Raw genomic sequence first — 7607 nt, forward strand, 5'->3', positions numbered from 1 at the left:
ATTTCAGAGATGACCCTATGATGTGAGTGGGGTCCTTCTGGTTTTTACTAGATACCAATGATAGTGACATATGTGAGACATTGTCATTGGGTGTTTTGACAGATCGCTTTAAAGTTAAAAGTTCCTAAATTCTCACAAACAGAATTGCATTCTTTCAGTTATACATTATTATCCTGAGTCATGAGCAGAGTGGCCAGGACAACATGCACCTCATGCTTAAGAAGGAAGCTTTAATGAATGCTAAAATAACATCATTGCTGTGTTATTATTTTTAGCCCAGGTATCAAGCAACAGTAGTTATTGGTAATCGGTAATTGTTTCTAGCAAGGTAAAACAATTGTATAGATGATCAGGTAATGATTTTATCTCTACTGTATAGTCATCCCAAGGGTTAGGGTTCCTTTGAGAGCTGTGACTTGGAGATGCTTAGAGCTGTGACTTGGGTCCCTCAGAGGCTTGGCATATTTCCCCTTGGGCAAGATAAGGAGTGCATGGAACTGGCTTCACAGGGAATCAGGGCACCAGTTAATGTGTGAGTGGAAAGTGTGTGAGAGAGCACTAGAGGGAAAATGGTACAAGATGATATGTTTGGGTCAAGGGAATAGGCCCCATCTGCAATTGATGTGCAGCCCCTGAAGTGTTTGTCCAGAGCCAGTGCTGACCACAGACTGAGAAGGGTCCCCCTGCACAGCTTGCATCCTACTTAGGGAGTTCATGACTTGTTTCAGGCCAGGCCATCTGTATCCACCGAACAACACAGAATCTCAAATCAAGTATTTGACACACAGTTAATTATACCATGTAGTATCCCGCAGCTTATATGTAAGGAGCCATTATAACAATTATGTATGCCTGAAAGCCTATTTCTTTCCTACACTAGCTTGACTGCTGTTTTTTCTGGTTCTGCGGACTATGTTTTCCTTACTGAGCAGGGATTCAGTCACCATTCAGAGGCTGGCTTATGCACATGGTGACAACATTGCCAGCCCAATAAATTAGTAACAACCAAATTAAATGATGTTTGCCACAATTGTATTGCTATAAAGAATTTTGGTAATGATATCAATGATCCGTCAAAGATGGCATATCACAGCAGTCACTTAAAAGGGCCAGATTCTGCTTTAATACAAAATTCAGTATCTCCCACGTACTTTGTACCCCCACAGTGCTTCCCTCTGACACTGGGGGTGGATAAGCTGAGCAGCAGTGATAGACTGTTTTAAAAGCCAAACTTTTAAAATGCCCATAAAACACTGAAAATCATTGTACAACATTTAAGATATCAATCACCTGGGAAGCCAGGGCATTCATTCACATCAGAAGGTGTTGGGCCCTTGGTTGTCACCTGAAAATAGTGGGTACTGATCCTGGGCCTACCCAACTTCATTCTTTCCTTCCTTTTTAAAATCCTGCTTCTTCAGCATTTTCAAAACCAAAAATACACATTTCCTAAACCAGAAGGTAGCCATATAATGCTTCATTAACTTTTTTTTCCCTGCTAATGCTCTGGATTGGTCATTTCAGAATCAATCAATCTCTCTCTCTCTCTCCCCCTCTCCCTCTCTCTCCCTCTCTCCCTCCCTCTCTCTCTCGGCAGCATTTTGTGGAAGTGGCTTGCCATTGCTTTCTTCCCAGGGCTGAGAGGGAGTGATTGGCCCAAGGCCACCAGCTGGTTTCATGCCTAAGGCAGGACTAGAACTCATGGTCACCCAGTTTCTAGCCTGTTGACTTAAGCACTACACCAGACTGGCTTTCTAGTCCATAATCTATTTTGGCTAAAATAATCATAATTTGCAAGCATGGCTTCACCTTGTCTAATATATCAACAAAGATTAATGTAAGTTGGTTTGAAACCCACCTGTAGAAATGGTAACTTCTTTGGTTGATCTTAAACCTAAGCCCGTTTTTTTTAGAAAGAAATGGAAACTGATGAGAGTGAATTTGAAATTCTGAAATTCTGATGAGTTGTATTACTTCACACAACAGCTGCAACTAAACCAATAGCCTGCAATATAACTGTTTCTTGCTATAAACATGCTTCAATCCACAAGCAGTGCTTGTAACCTCAAAGGGACACGTCATCTGGCAGAAATGCTCCATCTGGGGAAAAATCCTCCTGGTGAAAATATATTGCTTAATAGCTATAGTAATAGTTGTTTCCTTTCCTTCTAGGACACACTGTGTGTTTGAAGGATGATGGGATATTGCATCTTATATTAAAATTATATTGAAAGAGAACTGTTGTAGAAAAATGTCTAAGTAAGTTCTACATAAAAGTTACTTAAAATCTCAGCATTCAAAATTCTGTCATACTTTACAGAGAAAGAATTCCTTAATCAATAGTCTGAGTGAATGAGTGAATATATACCAGTAAACAGGAGCATAATTTCTACCACAAAATGAGAACCTAAACTAGTTACATCACCTTTGTATATTAACAGGACATGCTTGTTCTGTTATCACCTCCTGGTCCTGAGTGGGGCATGCCATTATCTGATGTACATGCTAGCACAAACATGTTTGTGCATTTGTATGTAATATAATTGCAACATCGAAGCACAAGAAACACTCCATCAGCCATACGCATGCAACATGAATAGGAATCATGCGATCACATTTCAGACTGAAGAAATGTTACCTCCAATCCTCAGCTAGAATGACCGCCTGTGCTAAAAGACAGCCAGTTCAGAAAATGCAGTGAATAGGTAAATGGTGCTTCATGGGATCCCATGAAAGATTATTGCTTGAAAGCCAGCTTCCCCCACCCCGCTCCCCAAGATGCAGTATCTTGGAGGTGATAGTAACTGAAAACTGCAGCTGCTGCGTTCCAGCACTGGGCTTTTTTCATGACATCATTTGTAACTCAGACAGGCTTCACTTCCAATCCACTTGGCATGCGTATGCATCATTCCAAGGGATCTCTCTCCCTCTCTCTCTCTCTCTCTCTCTCTCTCTCCCCCTCTCCCTCTCCCTCTCCCTCTCCCTCTCTCTCCCTCTCTCCCTCTCTCTCTGATCTGCGGCAGGACAAGTCCCTCCTTCCCCATATGAAGGAACTGAGGGACCCAAAGTTGCCCACAGCTCCGTCTTGCTTGTGTGAGCTGTAAGGAGAGCAAGCTTGGCTGAGTTAGGACTGGGATGATGGTGGGGAGTTATCCTAGTTAAAAATAGCGTCGTCTCACCAAGGCAGTTTTTAGAGCGCTTATGCTATCAGTTTTCAGCTAGTTGAGCTCCAAGAAATCAAATGGGGAATACCTTGAGGAATGAATGAGAAGACAGCTTTGCTCTGTGCACCAATACTTTGGCACTTGAAACACTTCAATATCAATCATTTTGAACAACAGCATATTTTATTGATTACTCATCTGGCCACATCAAAAAACTATAAAACAAATACAGAGAAAATGGTAGGACATATTCATAATAAATCATCTGTCAACCTGTAGTCAACCCCAATCTGTTCTAGGTAGTCTATCCTCTTCGAAATGTCCTTAATCATTGTGGAGACTTTTCGGCCTTTTTAAGCCACCCATGCTTCAGCTGCAGATGACTTGGCTTCATTTGTTGTGCTTGCATCACATAATTAGGCTTAGCAAATTACCTAGCAAAACAGCCAGAATTGCTTTCCAGCTTTGACACTCTGAAGATTGTAATGCTTCTTTATTTCTGCTTTCTGCCAGACCAAGAGCCTGTGAATTCCATGGACAAGAGATATCAAGGGGATTAATGGCCTTCTCTTTGGTAGTAGAGGGAACTATTTTTATTTCCCCAAAATTCTGAAGCCAGTGATTCTTACCACTAAGAAATGCAAGCAGTCTACAGTTTCTACGCTGAAATGAACTTTGAGCTGTTTAATATAGATCCATCACTCCATTTCTTACAGGATAAAGTAATGTTATGCAGATAGAAAAAGAGTGAGATGTGTGGGCAAAAGATATTAAAGGCAGGAAATAAGAGAAAAGAAAAGGAATATAATTAAATCTAGTCAATTCCAACACCATTCACTACCTCTCTATAATTTCCATTCTTCCAAACCATCCTTGCTTCTTCACATTTCCCAAATTTATACCCAGCCTTTTGCTCTTTAAATTGTCACCTTTTTCAAATTTCATAAATTCCATGTAACCACAACCTTCTCAATCCGCCTCTTCCTTGACTATTTACTCTTTCTTCATGTATTTGTTTTGCAATTTTATCCCCATTCACCCTCCCCATATTCATACATGCATACATACATACACTGAAGTGATATGACTTTCCACTCACAGAGTGACTCTGGGTGAATCAACAGGGATTTTCAACAGGGAAAAACTTCACAAAGGCAGGTGCTGTGATAGAGCAAGCAAGTCTTCTGCATCCCATTAGGTAACACTGCTTAATTGATGGGATCCAGAGTATGCCAATCCTGTTGTATCTTGTAGGAAGGGCAAAGATAATTGGAGAGAGTCTTTCAAATATTCAGGCCCTGTACCATGTAAGGTTTTATAGGGGACAACCAGCACCCTGAATTGTACCTAGAAGCTCCCATCTGCTGTTTGAATAGGAGATAGGAGTTTAGGAGGACTCCCAAATTTTGTACCACATTTGTCTGGGAAAGTGCACCCCATTCAAGAACTAATAATGGAAGGTCTCCAGAACTGGCCACCAAATTTACACCTATTCAGTCTTGCCAGGGCTGAGCTTAAATCTGTTTTCATCCAGACCCTCACAACCTCCAGATGCTGACAGAACCTTGACAACATCATTTGGTTGACCTGGAGTTGAGATATATAACTGGGTACCATCAGCTAGTCTAATTTTTTCATATTGTCATTCACTTTTGTATTCAAGTCATGTTGATTTATTATCCCTTCATTCTTGACTCTACCTCTTGTTTTGCCATACACATTTCTTAAATACAGCATTCCACTGCATTCAGCATTTATGTTTTATGTTTGTCCTGACACCTCCCATTTTCACTTGGCCACTTTGTCTTTCCTTTTGTTTCTGATGCACTCAAAAAGACTTTTTGATTGTTCTGAGCATTTATCACAAATCTCAGCTCATTCTGAGCCTTGGCCTTTGTGTTCCAATCTCTAAAATTTTTGACAACTGTCTTGTCCTATACACGCCCTTATTTCTTTTCAGCACTTTAGAAAGCTCTGTATGTATCCAGACTGGTCTTTTTGGATGTCTCCTATTTTTTCTTTCTAGTAGGAATTATTTGAGCCTTCAGTGTCTTGTTTTGACTGTCCATATGAGTTCATCAGGATCTGCTTTTCTGAAATCCAATATACAACCCTGTCTCTTCTCTATTCCTCCTTCCCCTTAATATAATTAATTAAAAAATAACATAGTCACATTCTCCCAAGTCACCGTCACACTTCTTCAAACAATTCCTGCCTGCTAGGGATTAGGTCCGGGATAGCAGACCCTCTTGTTTCTTCTTCCACCTTCTAACAAATGAAGTCAGCAAGAATGGGCAGGAATTTGTTGGACATCTGACTCTTGGCATCTCAGCAGATATCACCATAGTTGTAATCTCCCATTGTCACTCTTGTGTGCCTTTTTTGAAATTTTAGTCACATCTAAAAGACCGAATCCACATTCTCTGATTTTCTAGGCAATGTATAATATACTCCCTCAACAATATCACTTCACTGTTGTTATCTTTCTTTTATTCTTTGCCTAAACATTCTCAACCATTCACGGTTTTCTGTGCCATGTTTTTTTTTTTTAAGTACAGCATCACTTCTCCTTCCCTTTCGGCTGAATCTATTCATTTTGAATAAGTTGTAACCTCCCAGAGCTATGCTACAACATCTTTGTGCTGGAAGTGTAAAAAGGGTAAGGAGACGCTTAGTCATATGATTTGGGCATGTCCCACTATTGCTCTTTTCTGATTTAACATCCATAAGTTTGTTAGTAAGATTTTATTAAGATCAAAGTGATTAAAATACATGAATGTACTTTATTCCAAATATCTGAAATTTATTTCTATATGAAGAACTATGGATACAGCTGAAAACATTACTTGGATGAATGATATGGGCTCACTTTCCATCTGTGTACTGTGTACTGACTCTCTGTTTATATAAAGGAAAGATTGATCATTATTGTGTCATGTGGTCAGAGCTTAATAATGTATTTAAAAATTGGGCTGAGTGACTTTATATATAATATATTTTCTGTTGTTTCTCTATTTTGCTTGTTTTTTTGTGTGTTTTCATTCCTTTGTTTTTAAAAAATATTTATAGATATTAAAACATAATTTATTAAAGTTCCAACATTTTTTCACAATTGCTAAGTTGGATATTACCCATCCTACCTCTTTGCATTTGACTTTTGTTTCCTAAGTGAAGAACTTTACAATTGTCTCTGTTAAATTTCATCTTGTTATTTTCAGCTCATTTCTTTGATTTATCAAAATTTCCTTGAATTTCATTTCTGTCTTCTACAGCATGAGCTATTCCATTCAATTTTATATCATATAAAAATTTAATAAGTATTTTCTGCACCATTTCATCCAAGTCATTCTTTACTCCAATATGTTGAGGAACCATCAATGGACAATCTTTGAGCGCAATTTTCAAGCATGCTGTGTTATGTTATTCATGTCATACTACTCAACCCATTCTTAACTGGCTTGCTAATGAGAATATCAAGGGGGTACTTTTTCACATACATTGCTGAAATCAAGATATAGCTGCAGCATTCACACACATTACTAAGGAAGTTATTTGATTTTAAAAATCAAATAGGATAGTTTTGCCAGGTTTACTGTTGCTCTACCAGATGTACCTATTCCAGATACAATTTCCCATTAGCTGTTTTGAGCCAGAGCAGGCCATTTTCCCAGGATCAGGTACAGAATAGTAATTATATGCTGCCATTTCCCATGCCTTCTCACAAAGGAAATTACCAAGGATTTACTAAAAAGGAATATAGAAGCAAGCTTTGTAAATGGATTGACTATGATAAGCAGAGTTATATTTTCTTGGCTACAGCAATCAAATCAAATTCCATTTGTTGCTGCTGCTGCTGTTGCTGCTTAAATATGTAGCCATTATAACACTTGAAAGCCACCACACATGGGAACAATTTGAGACCATGCAGACTTAATTCTTGGAAAAAAGTATAAATAAGACATTTCCACAAAATTAGTAGCAGGAAATGCAGACCATTTTGTTTTGAGTGTGCATCTCCTCAGTCGTCATCTGTTAAAACTTAAATGAGTGCTCCAGGATTGGGGTATTTCAAAGATTGTGAGATCCTGAAAAGGAGCAGGATCTAGAAAAGAGAAAGTATGTGTATGTGTGTATACACACACACACACACACACACACCATTCTTCAGCATATTCTATTTGCAATGTACACTAGAGCAACATTTCCCAATCTGCTTCCCCCAGATACACTGCCCACAGCTCCTACAGCTGGATGAGAATGATAGCTGTATCAGATGGAGGAAGGCTAGATTTTAGGTTGGCTGGTTCCTTAATTTACCCACAAAGTTTGTTTGAGCTCAAAAGTATATTTTATTGGCTCCTCCTGTAAGCCTCCCTAGAACAGAAGAATAGGGAATTAATCATTGTGGTTTCGTTTTTCATTTCAATTACATTTAGCAGAAGT

Source organism: Python bivittatus, unplaced genomic scaffold (assembly GCF_059951505.1).
Source record: "Python bivittatus isolate LINGU-HERP-01145 unplaced genomic scaffold, Pbiv_v1 ctg000080_np1212, whole genome shotgun sequence".
NCBI classification, from domain to species: Eukaryota; Metazoa; Chordata; class Lepidosauria; order Squamata; family Pythonidae; genus Python; species Python bivittatus.